Source organism: Pleurodeles waltl, chromosome 9 (assembly GCF_031143425.1).
Source record: "Pleurodeles waltl isolate 20211129_DDA chromosome 9, aPleWal1.hap1.20221129, whole genome shotgun sequence".
Taxonomy (NCBI): domain Eukaryota; kingdom Metazoa; phylum Chordata; class Amphibia; order Caudata; family Salamandridae; genus Pleurodeles; species Pleurodeles waltl.
The window spans coordinates 753,285,191-753,307,585 of NC_090448.1; positions in this window are offsets into that span (position 1 = coordinate 753,285,191).

The window sequence follows — 22,395 nt, forward strand, 5'->3', positions numbered from 1 at the left end:
TTTGGAACTGAGTACTCCATCCGCTGAGGCCTCATGCAAAGATGTTCCCGGAACACATTCCCTGGGACAGAGATACAGGCTGGGCACATTGCTGCCCACATGCCCCTGTCTGGGGTGACCTCTTCACTCCCTGCCCACAGGGGCTGTGCAGGCTCCCCCACTTAACAGAGGAACAAAGGAGCTCACTCCCACTGCGGTGTAGGCCGGCTCCCGTGCACAGCATGGGAGCTATGCATGGGCAGCCAGCAGGGTTGCAGAGGCCTTGTGGCTTTACCCTCCATCCCCAGCAAGTATTTGTGTCTGTGGGCGCCCCAGGTGGGACCTGGGTCTCAAAACAAAAGCAAAAGTATGTAGCATGAAACTGCTGGGCAAAGTAGCAAAGCCACCAATTACATATGTCTCACAATGGCCGAGGCCCGCCCAAAGTGTCCTGCCAGGCATTTTCTGGCCTATTTTCTTCCCTGTAGTGAATCAAGGACGGGCAGAGGGACCATTAACAGTATGGCTAAGTGTGGTGGGGGACAACAAATAGTTCAGCAGCCACCGTAAACTGTTTTTAAACTAACCATAGGTTTCCTGAGATCTTATACCTAAGACCCCCGGAGAAGCTTTCAGGCCCATATTTATACTTTTTTTGAGCCGCATTTGGGCCGCTTTTTGATGCAAAAATTGCACAAACTTACAAAATTGTATTCTGTAAGTTTGCGCTGCTTTTGCATAAATGACGCAAATGCGGTGCTAAAAAAGTATAAATATGGGCCTCAGTTTTTCTAAAGCACTTTGAGCTGGAATTTTAGGCTAATAAGATCAGAAGTGCATGGTTCTCTCTGTGGTTGGTCCTGAAGCTACAGTATATGACCTATTGACCGCAAAAGAAAGATTCTGACACACATGTTTAAAGTTGTTGTGAATGAAAATCCATTATTGACAGATTTACTGATATCACAACAGTGCTCATATTTAAAATGATTGCATTTGAATTTGTTTGTTGTTCTTATTGGTTTTAATGGAAATATCTTGGTGAAAATGTGTAGTTGTTATTAATAATAATGTGACTCCTTGACAACATTAGTAAGCCTGCTTTATTTAAAAAGTGTTGTTGCATTTACATATGTTATAGTGATCATGAGATTCAGGAGCCCCTAGTGGTGTAATGTGATGGGTGTCATGTGAGCTGTTTCCATCTACTTTAGTGTATATTTTTGTAATTGAATGTATAGTATTTAGTAGTGTGAGTGTAAGAAAAGTACTTTTCCTTTCTATAAGAAAAAGTACTTAATGGATCTTTATTTATTGGAGTTGTTGTTGCATGCCAGCACATAGAGATTACTAGCCCACACCACCTTACATGTCTAGGCCTTGAACTACTCTGCTTCACTACCATCAAGTGCTACAGTGGGGGATTGGGTTCCATGTAATAAGACAATTGCAGACTGATTATTTATGAAGAACTCACAGCCTTTGCAATTAATAGCTCAATTTGTCACAGACACCGTGTTACAAGTTCTATACCAGTGGGCATTAACATATACAACTGCATTATCCCTTATTAGGCCTACATCAATAACATGAACTCGTCAAGATCACTAGTAGGCCTACAAACATTGTCAAGGAAATTACAATTAATAGGAAAGTCTTCTGGCTTTTACAAGGCATTCACATTTGTTAAACCAAACCTGCTGCCTTTAGCACCATTGAAATATTAACCTAAGGCCCTTCATAAAGACACCTAAAATTATTGTAAGTTGACAATACATTTAAACAACAACAATGAGTTTCTCATCTAATCGACAAACAAAACAGTGCTGGGTCATGCTTTTGTTAGCTGTGGTTACCGAGCAACTTCCTATACCCCACAAACACATGCTCTGATATTCTGAGGACTTTCACAGAAACTATGCTGTGGTGAGTGACAGGAAGCAGGTGCCGTCCTGCTCCTGAGAACTTAGGTTCTCTTTCTGGTGGAGGAATACAGCCGTTAGTACCATCTTCTAGTGTGTCATTGATCCCAGGTTTGGTTGATTTCAGGTCTTTGTCCTACCCATCAATCTGTGGTGTCCTGTTCTTATCTGGTGTGTTCCAGCAGTTCATATTTCCAGCATACCATTCACAGTGAGTTTGCCTTTTTCCAGAAGGATCTTCTCCAGCAGGGGTAGGGCCAAAGTCCAATTGACAGCTCCTTAATCACTGACATCTGACAGGAAGTTCCGCCTTCTCCAGACAGACCACAGTCCTACTTGCTTGGGTCTTTCTTACATTCTCTCCACCTGCAATCAAAGATTCTTGCTTTTGGGCTCAGGCTTACCAACCACAATGCAGAGTGGGTATCGTTACAGGCACATTCACTTGGGGTTCTACCTGGTATTTCTCATTTTTGTGCAAACATGATTATGATTTCAAGAGATGTATGACCGGAACTGGTTTCAGTCTGTACTTTACATTTTGTTTATTAACCCTAGACTGATCAAGCTAAAGTCTGTGTCACTCAAATTCAGCAGGAAGATGAGATGAAGATGAGTCCCCTGAGAGGGGAATCTGAAACAAAGGCAAAAAGAGAAAGAGTCCTTCCCACTCACCTACTACATAAAACTATCTGAAGTAACACCTCTGGGGAAAGGTGCAGGGACAGTCCTTGCACTTAAAAGCAGCAGCTGTCCCTCCTTTCCTTTTGCTGGAGCCTCATCCACATCAGAGCACCCCAGGAATATTTCTATAACCTATTTCCCTATCTGTCAGGCTGTCTACGTCTTCCATCTTGTGTGCCATCCAGACACTGGAAATCCAAAATGGATTCCTGTTCTTGTACAATAATGCTCAACAGACAAACTCTGTGAATATTGTAATCCACATGTGCAATATGCATATTGTGCACATTCTCTCTTAATGCTCCCTGCAACCTACCCAGACCTCCTTAAACTAGCTGTCCACAAGCAGCTAGCCTTATAATAAAAAGGAGGCACTACAGGTTGCAGCTAATAATCCAAATTTAATAGAATTTACAGTAGGAACCACATAAGATAATTCCAAATACTAAAGGTCGAAAAGTGAAAAACTGGGAGATTTCACTGGGTGGAACTAATTTTCCTAGCCACTCGAATATGTCTTTGTAGTGCAAGTTTTCATCAATAAAGAAACCGAAAGATTGTCTAAGGCGATGAGCTTGGGGGATGAAACCAGTATTTCTAATGGTTTCAAGGCAATGCTCTTCAGTTCCTGGGATGGGCTTCAGTGTAAGTAGAATTAATTGATTTTTAAAGTATTGTGTATCAGGTTCTTTTTTGCAATATTTACCATTGGAGATGGAATCAGGGAAGTAATTTGGGTGTCGTTGGCGATCTGATGAAAGGACTTAATTTACCAGGTAATGTAACAGTGGTTCAACGTAAGCATTGAAAAGGATAGGAGCTAGAAGTATAGAAGTAGAATTGGAGACAGCTCTACCTCTTTTTTTAATTATGTATTAGTCGTAAGCAAGCAGAGATCCTAAAACTATTTCAGAACAGTACTTGCATGTCCATTCTATGTTGCAGTGTATCTAAAATATTTTCTTGGTCTATGGTGTCGAATTCCACTGTTAGATCCTGTAACATGAAAAGAAAATTTTGACTCTGATCATTTTTCATGATAACCCTAATGAGAAGAAAGAGGACAGAGATAGGGTGGCACAACCTCATTTCAAAGTGAGAAGTTGGTGATAGCCAGGCAGTGTTGGATAAATACCTATGCAATATTCTTAGCATGAGTAGAAGGGCGATCTGTAGCAGAGTAGGAGGAAGGGTACATTTCCAAGATAGAGGAAACAAGTTTATCTTTAGCGATGACAGAGGAAGAAATCCCTAGAATGAACTATTTTAGGGTGTGTTTGGGATGACAGAGCTTGCGCAGATATGCTGTAGAGCACTTACCTGATCGATCTGATTTTTTTGAGCTGCTCTCTGAGATTTTAGTATAGAAGCATGAAGCAAACATGTTGCACCTGGATTCATCAGGGCCAGTAGGAGAAGTGCGATGCATTTGAGATGTAAAGATTTCAGAACATTTCTTAGGCCTGTTTTTGAGAACTTTAAGAGTTCAGCCATGCAGCTTCGAAAGAGAGACATTAAGCCTCAAATTTAAGAGGGCCTAGCGCCTCCTTGCACCACATTGGCATCATTTTTTAAGATGCTAATGTGGCTCAACGAGGCCAAATTCGCTGCACCATTCTTACAAAGTGGCGCAATACATGCCACTTTGTAACTCTTTGAGCCACATTATGCCTGCGTCAGGCATAATGTATGCAAGGCGGGCATTCCCCCTTTGGGGGGGGGGGCGCATAAATGGCAAAGTGGAATCTATGATCCCTGCTCTTGGGTAGAGGTGAGGCACTGCTAGCTAGCCGGACCACAACCCAGATTGGGGCGACAGGTGTCACCTGTAGTGGGTTAAGACTCAGTCTCCCACACCGCAGGAGATCCTGCCGCTCAAATCCAGTAGTCTCATTAGAATAATGAGAGCCTATGTGACATGGTGCCCAACGTGGGGCCAGGCTCTAATTTTCAGGTCCTCCTGAGTATCTCTGTCTCACTACATACAAAGACACCTCAGTACTCTATACTGAGACGTCTGTGTTATTGAGGATTTTCCTCCTCAGCTAAGTAGGGAGTACCTGACTAACGCTGTAGGTTATTCAAGCTTGAACTCTAAAAGGATAATCCCTATTTGGTGTGCTTATCGCTGAACAAATTTACCATTCATTATGGCGAATCCACAACAGGTAGCAATCGCAGTCAATGGGAGACCACCACTTACTGCACATCTACTGGCACATAGCCTAATGGCCCAGGGTGGTCCAATCACATTTGTTGTTGACGCTCACCCAGCCTATAGAACAGAACTTTTTTATTCTTGGGTCACATTTCCAGCAGATGATGGGAACACAAATACATTTCATCACTATACAGATGCAAACGTATCTGCACAATACAGAGCATATGCATATCTAGAAATACCTCTATCTTATCAAGAACATAATAATTGGTTTGATGGCACCCTACCCCACACAATTTTACATGTTAGGTTAGGTCCTCTAAGTAATGATGGCCCTACCTGGCCTTTATTGGCCACCTATACACCACACCCTGCTGCAGCGAACCTAACAGTAGCTGAGGTCCGTCGCTTATACACTGAGCTGATGGCAATATACAGACGATTAGTACAGTTTGTAATGCAAACATTGAACAAAAACCCAGCACATGCTGCACCAGCGCAACCACATGCAGTAACGCCAGGCATTAATCCTGCGACTGTACATTTGATCAGGGGTAAAGTACCTGCCAAACGAGAAGAAATTCTGTTTTTGTTAGCTGAAAAAATAAACAGGCTGGAAGCAGTATTTCACCATGCGAGACCTCAGGATAAACATAGAATATGAACTATATGCTTGCCATTTCAGATGGTTCCCACTGTAGATAACTGTAATACATGGGGCACGGTATTTGCCACGCTCTATACTACCCCACACGGTACACCAACACTTGCCAATTTACCGGAAGTGTTGAAACAAATTCAAGATGAATACAAGGCTGCCCCAGCTCTGGACTTGGGGATGCAATTAATGGGCAATTTTGCCACAGTAACCTCAATTATATTAAGTAACATTAAAGGGGAAGCAGTCGCACTAGCACTGGTGGTGCACATGCGGCTCAGGGACGTTCCCCCATGGGATCATGAACGCAAGCTGCCAAAGATTGTCACTAAGGCCAGTATGCACTCCAGAAAGGGTCCAACACTCTCTTTCTAAATGCCCATATGTTGTTTTCAAAAGTAATGTGGGTTACCAAAGAAGTGTGAACCCCTAAGCCTCTCAGGTATGTATTAACAACAAAGTATTGGTAAACCCATATGTCAGCTCATTAGTCCATATCTTCACAACAGGGTTCTCTTTGAAAATGTCATATCCAGCCAAACAACTGTAAATCCAATGCAATTTATTGTAAGGTGTATCAATTGAACATGCAGTATCAATATGGCATGCAAGGATGCAGCCTGTAAATCCAATGCAGTTTATTGTAAGGTGCATCAATGGATCTTGCAGTATCAATATGGCGTACAAGGATGCAGCCGACACGTGTTTCTCCCCCTAGTGGTACGTAAAACTGGGGCTTTCTCAAGGCTAGTCCAATATTCTTAAGATGGGTTATTATATCGCTCCATTAGCATTGCTGAGACCTATTCTGATATTGGTTGTGATAGTTTGGGAACCAGACCAACAAAACCACAATTTCAAGGTAAATCTAATAAAGGTTCTACCAAGAAAGCTCCTGAGAGTACCAAGAAAGACAGGGATAAAAAACAAACAAACACCCAAAAAAGAAAGGGGAGAATCTCCACACACGGAGACCCCACAGAATAGATATAATCTCAGAAATAGAGATAATATAAAAACGCCTGACAGATATCAACATACTGATACTGGTCCAACTCCATTACTCGTCTCCATTTCATCCTGAGGGAAATAGTGTAGTGGAGCGACCATACTGTGATTTAAAGCAGTCCTTAACAGCCAGAGTCTTAGGTACGGGTCCTAGTTGGCTTAATCACCTGTATTGAGTCCAGAGAGCAGGTAAAATCTGCCTAGAAGGTCCCTGGGGGGTCGTACTTCATACTAGGGCCTGTTCAGAATGCAAATGTATGTTCCAGATCTTGATGGCCCTGGTGTGAAGGGGGGGAAGAAACACCTTTTGACATAAATGAACGTGTCACTGTCTTGGAGGAATTACAACAGTTCAGTGACGACAACGTTTCTGCCAGTGCTGCCTCCATAGGAATTAAGGATGTACCAATAACACCCACCAGCTGGATTCCTAAAGTTGGGGATCTAGTACATTAAAAGGTTGCTGTGGAAAAGGAGTATGGTCCTTCGTATCGTGCACTGGTGCCAGTCTTGGGAATACACAGTACAAGAACTGTCATTCTACCACTATTGGCTGGTGCTAAAGAAAACCGCTTTGTATCTATTGACAATGTCAAGTTACACCATGTGGTAGATCCTGCACAGCAGACCAAGAGGAACAGCCAGTAGTTCAGGTGTGGCCCGTCGTTTAGGGCGGAGGGGCCACACCCCCCCACCCTTTGCCCCTCATGAAGAGTGTCTGTCAGGCTGAACAAAGGTTGGCCTAACAGACACTCTTCATTTTCAGCTCAGACAGCCAGGAGTGAGACATGCGCAATTTGCACAGACTCCTGGCTGCCTGAGCTGAACTTTGCCGGGCTGAGGAAGTCACAGCTCCTATGGGCGTGACCTCCTCGGCTCAGCAAAGGTGCCTCGAGGCACTCCCCTGGGTGACGAGGAAAGTGTCACCCATTGACTTCGACCTGGGCACTTCAGGTTTAAGCCCCGAAGCGTCCAGAGCGAGTGTCAATCAGTGACACTTCGTCACAGAGTGGGGTGAGGTCAGCAGTCTCACTGACCCCATCCCACTCTGTGACGAGGTTGGGACTGCTGCCTTCCCTCATTGGCTGAAGGTACGTATGTGTGATGTTTTAAAATTAATGTTTGGTGCGTGCATGCATGTTTGAATGTTATGAGTGTTAATGGATGTGCATGCGTGTGTGAAAGGATGAGTGTGTGTGATTTTTAAAATTAATGTTTGGTGCGTGCGTGCATGTTTGAATGGTATGAGTGTTGTTAATGGATGTGCATGCGTGCGTGTGTGTGTGAAAGAATGAGTGTATGTGAACTTTTCAAATGAATGTTTGGTGTGTGCGTGCATGTCTGAATGTTTATGAGTGTTGTTAGTGGATGTGTGTGCGTGCATATCTGCGTGTGAAAGAATAAGTGTGTGTGTGTGTGCTTCCTGCCCGCCCCCCCCTCCCTCCTAAAGCTGCCGACCGCCACTGCAGTGGTTCCTGAATCCCTATCACTGCTGGTCAAGAAGTCCCTCTACAAGTTGTGAGCAGCAACACTGGCATCTCTCCGAGCTTGGGGAGGGTGGAAAATGCTCTTGCATTAGTTCTACTGACATCTGTTTCAACAAACAATACAGAAATAACTGATTGATTTAACACAACTTCAACGCAGACGGATGGCATTATTTATTCTGATCCACGCGGGAGCCCCCTACCAGTTCTCCACCTATAAACACGGCTCCAGCTTTTGCACAAACTGCTTCTGGATACTTTGCCGAAGTCAATGACACCTTTTTGGACTCATTCGCCTCTTCAACATCTGAAATGTCAAAAACACATAAGCTGATAAACTGGCTTAAAACAAATTATCTTATTTTCACCTGGAACTGTCTATGGCTTTCTTTGACTGTACTAACTTTCCTCATTTGGATTGGTTTTGTCATCTCATTCTTTCTATTAATACATGGTCATTTTCTTCCTGAAAGATCAACACTTGAACTGGTGGATGAGGTCCTAAAACCCCATTTTTCTTCTCACAAGGTGAGTAGAGACTTGTCTTTCCTGAACATTTCCGCTATACCAATTCCTGATGGGACTGTTTGGGATAAAGTAACATTTGATATATATGGCCCGACAGAGGTCATTCAAATACCATATGTTTTTAAACTTTCAATGAACTATGTAATAATACCCGGAGTTGTTTCTGATGACTGGGATATGAAAACAGTTGACTCTATGATGACTGAATTGCAGTATTATACTGTATTTGAAAGTGAAGATGTTTATCTTTCAAAAGAGAATTATGGTGATATGTTTTGCTATAATTATTATGGGCACCATTTTATTCACAGAGCAAGTACCCCGAAAATTATTGTTAATTACACACAATGGGAACACTGTCCGACTCCACCACATGGGAGTTCTAAAACGTATTCTGAAAAGTTTGCATATTTTTCTGGGGACAATGTTAAAAATGCTGAGTCATATTATTTTAAATTACCATCAATGCCAAATGTACATATATTATTGACCGATACAAAATGTATCTATTCGGATTCCTTTGTTTCCCAGTTGGCTATAGAAGGCTAAGAATATTGGCTGAAGTCGATTGACTTAAAAAGTGTGTGGGGAACTAGAAATTGGCAAATAAGGGGGTGGGAAGCTTTGTTTAGAGCATGCCTGATACCTGTTCAAATGATATTTTTAAATTAAACTGTACAACAAACAAGTTGATTAGGCTTAGCAAGGACTAAGGAATTGAATGCGCCCAGCATTCCTACCCCTGCAAAATTTCACAAATGACAAATATATAAATGCAACTGAGGATCAGCTCGATGAATGGGTCCAGAATGGCACATTTAATGCTCCACTGTCACGTCCTGGGGGGTGGCTATTGTGGCCAATAGATACCAATGGGTGCCATAAACATTTTATAAACTCCACGGGTTTTTTTTAGAACTAATAGGCCGGACTCTCACTATGTATCATCCAAACATGCGGGTATAGTAACAACATACAGTGTAGGGAAACCATGCCAACACCTCAGTCTCCTGTCTAATAACACTGACTTACAGGACTTCCTGTTAGGCCCCAGAAATCAACTCAGAAAGAGATTCTTATATGAAGTATATAATGAAATTTGGAAGCTTTCCCAACAAGAAGCTGCTGCCCGGTTAAGGCAAACTTACAGAAGGCATTAGCTGTTGTAGATAATGGGATTAATACCCTGTCCGACCGGATATACACATTAAACAACATTGTTTCCTCTGCAATATACATAATACAAAGTGATATGTCTTCTTTACACCATGGACAGAGCCAAATAAGGTCTATTATGCAGTTGGGTTGGACACTTCAAACATTGAAGGCAGGTCACACTCCCTGGCAACACGTTAGCGCCAGGGACATATTTTCCACATTTAACTTAACACCACAACAACTACTAATGGCTAAGAAAGAAGCAACCTATGTCATGTTAAACATCGGAAAAGTTAGAAAAGTTGCTGTGGCTGAAATACCTTCTGCTGAATGGTTAATACACGGGGTCATTAATCTGCCTATTTCAACACTCCAATTCACGTCCTATTTAAAAAACATTCCAAGTGGCAGATATGAAAGGCTGGGAGATAGTTACATCCATGAGGTGTGGGAGCTGCTCTTCTCGTACAAATGTCTCAGTGGCATGAAAGAGGTCTTTCTTAGCGGTAGTGAATGCAAGACTTCTGTCAGCCATTCAATGGTTTGTAAACAGCTGTCCTTGCAAGGGGCATGTAACGCTTTGGCAGCAAACTTGGCTTATTATCTGAAGGGAGTTCCAGTCCCCTTAATAAGACTTGCATTCCAGGTGCTTTCAAACGGCAGCTATGTTCTCCTCAATAGTGAAGACTGTTGTGGGATGCGAGCCGGAATAGTTTATGTTGTTTCGGTATCTAAGATTGTTACATGCTCCTGGAACGTACTCTTCCCTCCAACTAGACAAAGAGAGGTAGCTGACATTTGGCCCCATATTGCTACTTCTAATGTGAATTTTGACAAGTTGAGCAGACTCAAGGCTTTATTGTTCCAAAAACATGTGGCGCTCACATCTGCACGCAAGACCTACGCACTTCAGGTCGCAAGGTCATTAGCAGAGATACAGTCCCTTTTAAGTACCAACTTTCCGAGACACTTTGGTGAGCTCGTGCGATAAATATTTAATACATCCAGTACTAGTGGAATTGCAAATTTCTTTAAGGCTGTAGGTTCTGGTTTCGTTCACCCCTTCTCATCTGGCTGATGGTGTTAAACTAAATATATTCACTCAATATTCTCCAGTATTTTCGGGGGATTTTGGATAACTTTGGCTATAATACGTGGCATTTTGCTATTGCTACTTTTTCTGCGCAATGGCTGTCCCGCCACAACAAAGCGGAATGAAAGTGCTCCCACCAGCGCAGCTGTGTCATGAACGCATGATGCAGTACTTCGGAGTAACACTCCTGGAGCAATTGGAGTGTGACTGGTATCTGTCATTCAGACTGGATTTGCATTGTGTGCAGCCTGTGTTTCAGTGCTTCTGGTGCTCATTCGAACATGCACTGACAGTTTGTCTTTCTACGCAGAGCTTGCTTTCATTGGACGCTGATCTGTTGATGTCCTTGCTGAGGGCTCATTACCACGCGTTCAGGGTGCGTTTGCTATGGGAAGCTGCTTATGAGTTGCCCTTCCTGGAGGATGCGGCTCTAAACTCATTATTGGACACACCACGGAATGCTGCTGCCCTGGCTGATTCTCAGGCTATGGAACACGAATGCTCCTTGGTCCTTCTGGGCGATGCATTTCCTACTTTAACACCTGCAGAAGTGGAAGATTTCCTGTCTTTAACTGTCCCGGATTCAATTGGCAACTTCCAAAATGACTATGACTCTCGAAATTCGGCCTTTTTACGCCACAAGTTCACATTTTTTAAATTGTCCTTTTAAATATGTCAAGTGTCTTTTTGACTTGTCATTAATTAATAATTACATTTTTATATTTATATATATATATATATACATATATATATATATATATATATGTATATATATATATATATATATATTAGGTTGAATTTTAGTAGCTTTTATATATAATTAGGCTTTGAACCACCTTTAAACCGGCAAGGGGAGGGTGTTGTGTTGCCATTTTAGTTATAGCTCCATGCATGTTATTTTAGCACACTAGGCCTCCAGCTGTGAATTTTAACCTAGATATATTTTATTCAGCTTTGTTTATTATTGTAGCAATAGCCACAACTGCGGTCTTGTTTATTTTTCTATATCTAGCTGTCCTTTGTGTAGGCCAGCATTACATTCTTAAACAAGACATTCTTGTTCACTCTGTGCTTCTCTCAAGGCTGCAGTGAGATAGGTTGCCAGTAAAACGTGGTAACGTTTTGTCTCTGGTGTTCATAGAAACAAACACATCCTTATGTAGGGACATTTTCTTAGAACATCAGCTGCTTTAATATAAAGACACTTCACTGTCTCATACACTTTAGAGGGAGATTCCAGCCAGATGACCACAACTGTATGCTGATTGCTGAACGCTTCGCTACAGCTGCTTATGCAGACTTCAGGCCTTCGCTCAGGTATGGGGGATGATATATTTCCAGGGAAACCTGAAGGGCAGAACTAAAGCTTAACATGCTGTTCTCTAATAGACTTATTTGTACCTCGACTATATTAGAGCTATTAACTCTTGTGACAATATAGTAGCGTTATTACTATGCTTTACTCTCCTTGTCACAATTTTAATCCTGTCAAGCTTTATCGTCCTGTTTATTGCAGTACATGCTTTATTGTCTAAGATGCAGTTGCTTCATTAAAACCTTATTAAAACATATACTGCCTCTGCTTGTCCTTGTATATGTGAGACTAATGTAACTGAGAGAAACGGATGAGATCTGAATGACCACGATTTCCCTGAGGAGTCAATTGTGTCATGTGCTCGGCTGCCCAATCATCCATGCTCTCGGGTAGAGATGAGGCACTGCTAGTTAGCCCGAGCAAAGCCCGGATTGGGGTGACAGGTGTCACCTGTAGTGGGTTAAGACTCAGTCTCCCACACCGCAGGCGATCCTGCCGCTCAAATCCAGAAGTCTCATTAGAATAATGAGAGCCTACAAGACAACAGAACTACAATATAATGTACTGGACCATGCAGTGATATACTGTAGTCCAGGAGAGATACTAACTACCTTATTTCTGTCAAAGGCAACAAACCCACTCATGCTTGCTGCAATATCACTGGCGTCCTTTATTATCCCCATTACACATTAACACTCACCTATAATTTTTTGCAGTTTTATAAAGTGCAAAGGTATTGGAGCGCTTTACACAAGCACCAGTTACGTTACACAAGGACACATTCATTTTTGGTAAGCACAGGGAAGTTAAGTGATTTGCCCAAAATTACTGAATTTTGAGCCAACGCCGAGCCCAGAACCTGGTTCTCCAGCTCCAAAGTCACAGCTCTGGCCCTTACGCCACATGAGATTTTTGTGTCCTTTGTCGGCGTATATACTGTGGAGCATTTTTGTAAAGCTATTTTTGATAATATGTTACTAGAAAGTACCTTGTGTGTGAAATACATTAAAGTGCACAGCAAATGCATTGGTGACAGTGCCTATACTTAAAAATTATGTGTAATGGTCATGGCTTACGCAGTAATATGTGTTCATGCCTCAGCGATGGAAATCTTCAATCTCAATCTCAGTTTACTTTTTTATGTTACGCTAAAGTTATTTTATGGTTGTATCCTACTACAGTCTCCCATGTGTGTGCGTGTATTGTACGGCTTTACCTGCATACTGTTTAATAAAAAATAGAGTATCTGCTATTCTTTCTCTTGTATTTGTTTTTGTGTTCTTTTATGCTACAACTGTTGTAATACACTGAGGGGCATATTTATATTTTTTGATGCAAAACTTCACTAACACAGTTTTGCATCAAAAAGTTTAGCACCGGCTTGCATCATTCCTGAGCACCAGCCTGCGCCACATTTGTGGAATAGTACAAGCCGGTACAAAGGGTGGGCTAGTATAAGAACAAATGACGCATATTCTGCACAAATGGAGTATAAATATACCCCTCATTTTTTATTCATTATGTCTCTGGCAAAAAGTTCTTCTGGAAGGCCCAGTAAAGTTTTTTTATTGTGTTTTTGGTTCGTAGTGTCACTTTCCTCTGGTTTGAACCTTGCATATTCTCTGTCAATAAGACAGATGCTTAAAGTATTAAGATGTGGACTTGTGTAGTCTAAGAGTGTAAGGCTGTGGACATGTGCAGTCCCAGGGTGTGAGGATGCGGACATGCACAGTCTCAGAATGTGAAGATGTGGGCATGCACAGTCTTAGGTGTAAGTATGTAGGCATGTGGACATTCACAGTCTTAGAGTGTGAGGATGCAGACATGCACCTCAGAGTGTGAAGATGTGGTGATGTGCAGTTCCAGAGTGGGAGGATGCTGGCATGCACAGACTGAGAGTGTAAGGCTGTGGACATGTGCAGTCCCAGAGTGTGAGGATGCAGACATGCACAGTTTCAGAATTTGGAGATGTGGACACGTGCAGTCCCAGAGTGTGAAGATGTGGACTTGCACAGTCTCAGCATGTGGAGATGTGGACATGTGCAGTCTCAAAGTGTGAGGATGTGGACACGCACAGTCTCAGAATACGATGATGTTGACATGCACAGTCTCAGAGTGCGAGAATGCGGACATGTGCCATCTACAAGTGTAAAGCAGGGGCGGCTTCTCCATTAGGGCGGAGGAACCTCGCCCTCCAGCCAGCAGCAGAAGCTGCAAACCTTTCACCACGAAGGGATAATAAATGAGGTTTAGTATTCCTACGTGGTGAAAGGGGCGGGGCCACGGGGGTGACGAGCACCAAAGGGAGTGCACTGTGCACTCCACTCAGAGTGCATGTGTGTTTGGCCAGCCGTCTTGGGTCGGCCAAACCACACATGCGCTTTAGGCTCTCTGCAGCCCAGCAACAAGGAGAGATCCTGCACAAGCTCCCAGTCTGCCTGGGAGCGCCCAGCCAGGGTGCTCCCAGCCAATCCTGACACTGCTCTGAGCAGCATTAGGATTGGTCGCAGGGCAGGCTGGGAGCCTGTGCCTGCCAGCAGTGAGACAGAGGAGAGGAGAGGAGCGGCGCGGCAAGGAGCGAGGTAAGTTTTTATTTTATTTTATTTTTTTGGTGCATTTTTTTACCTGCTCCCGTGCACTGGCACCCCCCTGCGTGCTGCCCCAGCCCCCCTCCTCATTAACGATGGCAGCAGTGACTTGTGTAAAGATGCAGGTTTGCACAGTATCAAAGTGTGAGGATGGAGACATGCACATTCTCAGAGGTTGAAGATGTGAACATGTTGTAGGAGGCTGGCCTGGCTTGTAGTGGGTACCAGAGGTACTTACACTTTGTGCCAGGTCCAGTTATCCCTTATTAGTGTAGAAGAGGTGTTTCTAGCATCTTAGGCTGATAGAAGGTAGCTATGACAAAGCAGCTTAGGCTGAACTAGGAGACATGTAAAGCTCCTACTATATCACTTATATCATATGCACAATATCATAAGAAAACACAATACACAGAGTTACTAAAAATAAAGGTACTTTATTTTTATGACAATATGCCAAAAGTATCTCAGTGAGTACCCTCAGTAAGAAGGTAATATATATACACAAGTTATATGTACACAAACCAAAATTAGATAAGTAATAGCAAGAAAAGTAATGCCAACAGTGTAGAATTGCAATAGGTTGCAATAGGAGCACATAGGTATAGGGGCAACACAAACCATATACTCTGAAAGTGGAATGCGAACCACGAATGGACCCCAAACCTATGTGAGCTTGTAGAGGGTCGCTGGGACTGTAAGACAACAGTGAGGGTTAGAAAAATACCCCACCCCAAGACCTTGAAAAGTAGGAGTAAAGTGCACCTACTACCCTCAGAGAGCACAAAAGTCGTGATTGGGGGATTCTGCAGAAAGAACAAACACCAGCAATGCAAAAACAGTGGATTTCTGGACCTGAGTACCTGTAAGACAAGGGGACCAAGTCCAATAGTCGCGACAGTGTCAAGAGTGGGCAGGAGTCCAGGAAATGACAGCTGAAGGTGCAAGGAAACTGCCACTAGTTGGAAGAAGCTTGGAGTTCTGCAAGAAAGAAGAGGACTAGGAACTTCTCCTTTGGAAAACGGATGTTCCACATCGCGATGAACCTTGCAGAGGTGTTCCCACCCAGAAAGACTGCAAACAAGCCTTGCTAGCTGCAAGGGTTGCGGTAGAGGTTTTTGGGTGCTGCTGTGGCCCAGGAGGGACTAGGATGTCGCCTTTTGGAGGAGAAGACAGAGGGGGCACCCAGCAACTCATGGATCCCTCACAGAAGCAGGCAGCATCTGCAGAAGTACCCTAACAGGCACTTCAAAGAAAAGTGAACCGGAGTCCATGTAAAGTCACAAAAGGGAGTCCCACGACGCCGGACGACAACTCAGAAGGTTGTGCACTGCAGGACGGAGTCCTGGGGACCCAGGCTTGGCTGTGCACAAAGGAAATCCTGGAAGAGGGCAGAGGAGCCAGAGCAGCTGCAAATCACGCGGAACACAGCTTTGCAGTCTAGCGTGGGGAGGCAAGGACTTACCTCCACCAAACTTGGACTGAAGAGTCACTGGACTGTGGGAGTCACTTGGACAGAGTTTCTGTGTTCCAGGGACCACTCTCATCAGGATGAGAGGGGGCCCAGAGGACCAGTGATGCAGTCTTTTGGTGCCTGCGTTAGCAGGGGGAAGATTCTGTCTACCCACGGGAGATTTCTTCGGAGCTTCTCAAGCAGGGTGAAGGCAGGTTACCCCCAGAGCATGCACCATCTGAAAACAGTTGAGAAAGCCGGCAGGATTAGGCGCTACAATGTTGCTGGTTGTCGTCTTGCTACTTTGTTGCGGTTTTTCAGGCGTCCTGGAGCAGTCAGCGTTCGATCCTTTGGTAGAAGGTGAAGAGTGAGATGCAGAGGAACTCTGGTGAGCTCTTGCATTCGTTATCTAAAGAATTCCCCAAAGCAGAGACCCTCAATAGCCAGAAAAGGAGGTTTGGCTGCCCAGGAAGGAGGATTGGCTACCAAGAGAGGTAAGAGCCTATCATAAGGAGCCTCTGACGTCACCTGCTGGCACTGGCCACTCAGAGCAGTCCAGTGTGCCCCCAACACCTCTGTTTCCAAGATTGCAGAGGTCTGGGACACACTGGAGGAGCTCTGGGCACCTCCCCTGGGAGGTACGTGTCAGGGGAGTGGTCACTCCCCTTTCCTTTCTCCTGTTTCGCGCCAGAGCAGGGCTGGTGGATCCCTGAACCGGTGTAGACTGGCTTATGCAGAGATGGGCACCATCTGTGCCCATCAAAGCATTTCCAGAGGCTGGGGGAGGCTACTCCTCCCCAGCCCTTCACACCTATTTCCAAAGGGAGAGGGTGTAACACCCTCTCTCAGAGGAAATCCTTTGTTCTGCCTTCCTGGGCCAGGGCTGCCTGGACCCCAGGAGGGCAGAAACCTGTCTGATGGGTTGGCAGCAGCAGAAGCTGCAGTGGAGACCCCAGAAAGGCAGTTTGCCAGTACCCGGGTTCTGTGCTAGAGACCCGGGGGATCATGGAATTGTCACCCCAATACCAGAATGGTATTGGGGTGACAATTCCATGATCTTAGACATGTTACATGGCCATGTTCCGAGTTACCATTGTGACGCTATACATAGGCAGTGACCTATGTACAGTGCACGCATATAATGGTGTCCCCGCACTAACAAAGTACGGGGAATTTGCCCTGAACGATGTGGGGGCACCTTGGCTAGTGCCAGGGTGCCCACACACTAAGTAACTTTGCACCCAACCTTCACCAGGTGAAGGTTAGACATATAGGTGACTTATAAGTTACTTAAGTGCAGTGGTGAATGGCTGTGAAATAACGTGGACGTTATTTCACGCAGGCTGCACTGGCAGGCCTGTGTAAGAATTGTCAGAGCTCCCTATGGGTGGCAAAAGAAATGATGCAGCCCATAGGGATCTTCTGGAACCCCAATACCCTGGGTACCTCAGTACCATATACAAGGGAATTATATGGGTGTACCAGTATGCCAATGTGAATTGGTAAATTTTGTCACTAGCCTGTTAGTGACAAATTTGGAAAGCAGAGAGAGCATAACCACTGAGGTTCTGGTTAGCAGAGCCTCAGTGAGACAGTTAGGCACCACACAGGGAACACACATAGGCCACAAACTTATGAGCGCTGGGGTCCTGGCTAGCAGGATCCCAGTGACACATAACAAACATACTGACAACATAGGGTTTTCACTATGAGCACTGGGCCCTGGCTAGCAGGATCCCAGTGAGACAGTGAAAACACCCTGACATATACTCACAAACAGGCCAAAAGAGGGGGTAACAAGGCTAGAAACAGGCTACTTTCCTACACATGTGCAGTCTCAATATGTAAAGATGTAGCCATGCGGACATTTGGAGTCTCAGATGTAAAGACGTGGGAATGCACAGTCTCAGAATGCGAGGATTATGACATACACAGTCTTAGAGTGAGAAGGTGTGGACATGTGCAGTCTCCGAATGTATAGATGTGGGCTTGTGGAAATAGGCTTCCTCTGGGTTTAAAGATGTGGACAGTCGTGGTGTGCCGGCTGTCAGCTAAGGTTAGTTTCGATTTTTACTTGAACGAGGAACTGGGAGGAGAGTGAGAGAAATTTGGAAAGGACCATAAGACGACAGGGAAGACAGCACAGTACATGGTCAGCACAGTGCTGAGTAGACATGGTTGGTTCGTTTTTATGATTTATAGCTGTGAAGTGAGAGCGTGGGTTGGTGTAGTGATCCGTTTAAAATCAAGTGTAGATTGAAATAGCTTGTGTGACTGGCTGGTCTTCTGGAACAATGTAGCAATTAGGTGGCTGAATTTGGAGGTATGTAAAAGGTGTGTTGGAATGGCTGCTGCAACCTATCCAAGCAATGTCACTTCGGTACTAATCAATAAGAACACTCAGTATGGAGTAACACACTGGTTGCTGGTACAATTTAGCTTTAATTAAATGGCACAAGAATATGTTGTGGCAGTAACACTTACCATTAGCAAAATGGTTACATGTATATTGACAGGACAATGCTAGCTCAATAATATTGCAGGAAAGAAACAATCTTTAAATCATTCACAATGCAGTGAATCAAAGCACAAGAGTAATCCCATAAATCAAGATACAGCATAAGAATCTGGTACATCAACCACAGCTGCTTAACTTAGTAGCTAACACTGGGAAGCCCACTCAAACCTCTTTGTCCCTCGCTCGGAAACGGTTCAACAGGGGCAGTGGGCTTGATAGCAGATCTGGACATATCCGTCTGTGAGCTTCCCCGAGGCATCCGCACCCTCCTTTTATATACTAAAAGCTGGTTTACACAACATTATGTTCCTGTCTTGCACCGGTGGTTCTTACGTTGTTATCAATGTTCATGCTAACTCAAGATGCTTGCTCTTACTGGTGCCCATCATGATGCCACCTAGAATTAATCATCATTCTAGAGCTTTCAGACTACTTCTAGATCGTTCAGGGTCAGTACAGACTCAAGGGTATGTCTCCCACAATCCACATGCCTCCGCCTGGTTAACACTGTATCTTGACAGATAGTTATGTCTACTAAAAATAGCAAAAGCAAACGCCTATCGCAGCATGGTGCATGGTTTTCTGCATGCATTTTCACTCATCAACACTGCCTATGTTAATTAACCCCTTTGCACCACAGAGTCTTCCGTACACTAGGCCTTTACAGCACACTCGACCCCTTTTGTTGAGGGTCAATGCATGCAAAAACCAAATCATTTGATTGCACTCACAGGTAGATTACTATGGAGTCCAGTGACATTGTGTTAAGTATTTGCACTCAAACATACACCTGTTTAGTGCATACATATAGGCCCTCATAATGAACACGGCGGTCGAAACCGCCGTGTTCATGCTGGTGGTCAAAACATTGACCGCCAGCATCCCTGGATCCCTGCCGGCCGTATTAGGAACATTCCTCTGGGCCGGTGGGTGAAAACATTGTTTCCGCCGCCGGCCCAGTGGAATGCCTGGCTGGGACATTGACGGCGGCTCCACATTGCACCGCCGCCAATGCCTCTGTGAGGCGGGTGCAGCTGCACCCGTCGCGCAGATCACTGCCCAAAAATCGGGCAGTGACCTGCGCGATGGGGCACTGCACAGGGGCCCCTGCACTGCCCATGCCAAGTGCATGGGCAGTGCAGGGTCACCCCCTCCGCCAGCCTTTCCCTGGCAGGTTTCCCCGCCAGGGAAAGGCTGGAGGATTAGGGATCATTATGCGAATGGCAGTACCGCTGCTCTGTTGGATAATGATTCTGACCACCGCCAGGCTGCCTGACGGAGGCTGCCTGGCGGTGAGTGAGAGCTGCCGATGGCAGCCCTCAAGGTGTTCTTAATGTTGCGGTGATGCCTGCCATGCCGGCTGGCAGTTTTTCCCGCCACCACCGGCATGCCGGCCCACACCGCCATGTTCAAAATGACCACCATATTCTGCACATTATGATAGCTAACATTGCAAAGGTAATAATTAGCCAAATCAAGGGGTGTGGCACCAGATTAAGATTTTTTGTGGCTCTTGGTGCCCAAACAAGGAATATGTCATTTCAGTGATGCTCTGTTAACTGCTGGACACGAGAGGCGGTGTGCACGAGTTGCTTAGCACCAATGGTCATCCGAATGGATGTGTCATTTGCACACTTAGCAGCTGAGTCTAATTTAGTAAAACAGTCTGTACATACTGTCTAGTAGCTTCTAATCTAGGTAACTTAATTTCAAATGGGACTTCCCATTCAATTTTACCCTTGAACATGCACACCCATCATACTGTAGTGAATTTAGTAGGCAGATACAATACGTGGGTGCTTATAACAATTATGCTGGTCACATTATGAACACACATCACTTGATTTTCTGTAGTTTGCATTAATCCATTAATTATTAGCGGGTGATTAGTAATGTAACAGACGCTTTCTGTCCTGACTTGATACAGGCCCCTGCCATTAATGGGATAGGGTAGCCGCTCACACTCTTCTGGTATAAATGCAAACATGGGTCTAATGCTCTCTCTGTATGAGTGCATACCCAGCCCTTTCACCAATCTGCACACGTTGTAAGCTCTACTGTATGATTAACCTGATCAATCCAAGCCTTGTCTGTGTGTGCCACCATTACTTTACTGTTGCTATCGGAAGCAATACAACAGGGCACCATACCCCTAGAGGATGGCTACTCCTTGCTACTTTGAAGTGTGCATAACATTGGTGAAATTGTATTGGCTGGACCCATATTTCTTTGGGTAACTGTTGTCTCTATTATTCCCAATATTCTGCTGCAATATACTTTGAATGTCACTGGACAATCTACATGTGCGTTGGAAAGCCTCTTCGAATTGCGCATATGTAAAATGGCACCATTGCCAATCTCGGTACAGTCACCGTAGGACTTTCCATACATCTAGTGACTGAAAGGGGCCCCATGGGGCATAACGGCTATAGCTTCACCTGTACTATACCCTGTGGATGATATTTATTCCTAATAGCTTCAATCTCAAAGGAGTTAAGAGCTCCTAGTCCTTGCCCCAGCTCTCAGGGATCCTAAATCTCCCTTAATGTGCAATTTATGCAAGGGTCATAAATGTTGTGTCCATTCAGCAAACATCAGATCATATCATGCAATACTCCCCTGGGTGACATTGATCTGTAACGTGACTCGATTCATAATACTTGCATGCAGGGCTTGTTTGCATCCTATCCAATATTAGTCCAAGAGTAATTGCCTAAGTTGCTGGCATACGCTTCTCAGCTACATATTACATTATGGAGGGCGTCATAACACGTTGAACTCCCAATGTCCCATCTGGCATTGTGACCAACACAATATGCCCTGGTAGAATGAACTGTTTGTTTACAACATTCCGAGTGCTCACAGTGATGCTGAAAAGATGGCACAAAAGGCAAAATTTCATTACAGTATTTGCATTTCATATTCCTGGTATATTCTAACGTCTGCACTCTTGTGTTCCTTGTAGTTCACTTAATCCATGGGTCTGATGAATTTCCTGCCAGTCACCTCTCACATCATCTCTCTGGCGGTCATCCATGAGTCCAGACACTGGCACGTTGCAGAGTGAAACTCTCCCTTCATCTTCTGTGACATTTGGTGCTCCTGATGAACAAGTGACATGGAGGTCAAATGTGAGATTCTCATATAAGTTCAGTGGTGCCCATACAGCTCCCACAGTTGCAATCATCAGAACCACCACATCTTTGGATTGGATTTCCTCATTCACGATCATGGAGTAAGCCTTACTGCAGGTATAAATACAGGCACATTGGAATTTGTTAAAAGTACAACATATATACTTCCTACTCCTTGACTTACTATCTCTCCAGTCTCTTGTCTTTTCCCTGGACATTGTACCCACGCTTTCCTTCCAGTGCTTCCAAATCCCCCTCCCCTCTTTGGGTAGTATCTGGGGGTCCAGATGTTTCCAATACGTGTGGGATTTATGCTTTCTCACAAAAAAGCTGTGCAATTCTGTCGTGTTGGATATGACACAGCAGTATATTACTGATTTGGTAGCACCAGTTTGATCTCTTCTCTCTAGTCTCGATCAATGACGCCTCCTAGAACTGATACTAATTTAATAGCTAGGCTAGACTGTGGGGCAATCCTTCCATAGGTTCCTAGTGGCACTTTCACTCCTACGCCCAAGGGTATTACTTTTGTCTGTCCTGTCTGAATTTTACCATCCTCTAGGGCAAATAAGTCTAGTCCTATGCTGCCAGGAGTGGCCTGTATTGGAAGGCTGGCTCAGGGGTCTGCTTTCCAAATATTCATGGTGGGTGTAGGCTCCTTGTCCGGTCCTGTTGTTCAAATAAATGGAGTCTGTAGTCCTGATGACCTATT